The 1,937-nt window shown below is 45.3% G+C and overlaps 1 pseudogene; it reads right to left on the minus strand.

Annotated features, from left to right (window-relative positions):
- Window positions 1–1,156: 1,156 nt before the first annotated feature.
- On the minus strand, window positions 1,157–1,727 carry LOC118657035 (annotated as a pseudogene).
- Between the last annotated feature and the right edge of the window lie 210 nt (window positions 1,728–1,937).

Consider the following 1,937-nt stretch of genomic DNA (forward strand, 5'->3'; position numbering starts at 1 on the left):
TTGCTTTTAGTTTTTAAAAACTACAAAAGTTGGTGGGTATGGATGTGTGTTTAGCTAGAACTCATGTATAACTTTTGAGGAAACAAAAGTCAACCCAAAGTACTAACACTATATTTAAAGTCATATAATTTATACATTAATCCATAAAGATAACATTCTTAATGGCAAGTCCTCAGAATTACATAGTCAAACCAAAGGTTCATGGATATTTCAACTATATATAAGCTATAATGTTGCAGAAAGATAAGAGCTCACCATATACTTTGATTGCATTCATAGTTGTTGTTTTTTTTTTTTAAAAAAAAAAAAAACTCTTCAGACAGATTAGAAGCTTTAGGTGTACCTGCATGTGTTTTTGTCACACACACACACACACACACACACACACACACACACACACACACACAGATGGCATTCAGAACATACTACCCCAAAATATGCCATCTTGGCATATTAAATATTTTAAGCTGAAATAATTTGAGAAATAGCAGGTATAGGAAGGACTTTCTCACCTCCCCTTTTTTCCTTGAAGCAAGTCATAAGACTCTCATGTGAGAGGGAGGTGCCCTTCCTATAGCTGGAGGAAAGGAACATCCTTATCTCTGAAGATAAAGGGATACCATGAGGAATCTAAATGAACTAAGTTTCTCCCAGCTCATTAACCTCCCCCCCCCTTTTTTAAAGTGAGGCTTTTTATTGCTGTTTTCTTCCTTTTTTAAAAAATTAAGGGTCCCTTACTGGTCCCATTTCCATGAGTGGCTGAGACCAGGTGGAAAAGGGGCGGGGAACCAGGCAGCATGGGGAGGGGTTATCTTCACAACATTCTATTTATACACAGAACTAAACAGACAAGCAGAGACACTATTGTGGTTAGAAGTTGGCAGCATGGGAAAGAGGAGGAACAGGTTGCAAGTAGGGGTGTCATTAAAAAATACAGGCCCTCTCCAAAACTGGGGTGTGTGGGTTGGGGAGGACTTGGTCTGTTTCAACCCAAGAGGAATCAGAAGATCAAAAGCGGTTTGGGAAGGCCAGAACCATCAGGGGTGGAGGGAGAAGGAAGGTCCAGGGGGTGGGGGGCTGTTTGGCAACTGGGTGAAGGGGTTGCCCTTTCCCTGCTAAGATCCCCCAGCGCATCTGGTTTGGCAGGAGGGGGGCAGCCTGCAACCCCCCACAGGCAGGTCTGGGGCTGCCAGATGCTCCAGGCAGGGGGCTGGCGGGGGCTCACAAAAGCTTGCCCTCCAGGGAGATGACAGCACTGCCCCCAGCTTCTCTGCCAGAGTGTAGTGGTCCTGACCTTCTCGTAGCAGTTTGCTTGTAATTCATGCTTGATCCCTGTAAGCTTCTTCTTGATGGCATCCTTTGAGCTGGCATTGATCATTTTGCTCTTAAGGGGTGCAGACTCAGGGGCTCAGAAGATAAACACCAGGTCTTCCTTCTTGCTCTCCTTGGCCTCATAGGTTGCATCATACAGTCCATAGTGGCATAGCCAGGCAGCATCTTGATGAAGGTGGCGTAGGGGTCGTCTACTGTCTGGCCCACATCACCTACCAGGATCTCCTTGCCCTCTTCTAGAATAATGTTCTTCTGGTGCTCAGGCAGAAGAGCACCTCCTTCTTGTGCTTCTTCACCTCCTCTGGTGTCGAGGACTTAGGTACCTTCATGTCACTGAACACTTTGATGACTCCATCAGAGACAGCCACACCAGAGGCCATGCTTCTGGAAGCTAACGGAGATAGCAAGAAGAGCCTGGAAAGACAAGCACACTGCATCTGTTGCTGGGATCTGATTGCCATACCCTTTTGTTCTAATCACATTTTTCCTTGACTTTTGACTCTTCATCGACACTTAGGCTTAACTGTTTCTTTAAGTCTTCATTTCTTTACTAGAGGCCCGATGCACAAAATTTGTGCAAGAGTAGGCCTTCCTTCCCCGGCTGC

Source organism: Myotis myotis, unplaced genomic scaffold (assembly GCF_014108235.1).
Source record: "Myotis myotis isolate mMyoMyo1 unplaced genomic scaffold, mMyoMyo1.p scaffold_m19_p_5, whole genome shotgun sequence".
NCBI classification, from domain to species: Eukaryota; Metazoa; Chordata; class Mammalia; order Chiroptera; family Vespertilionidae; genus Myotis; species Myotis myotis.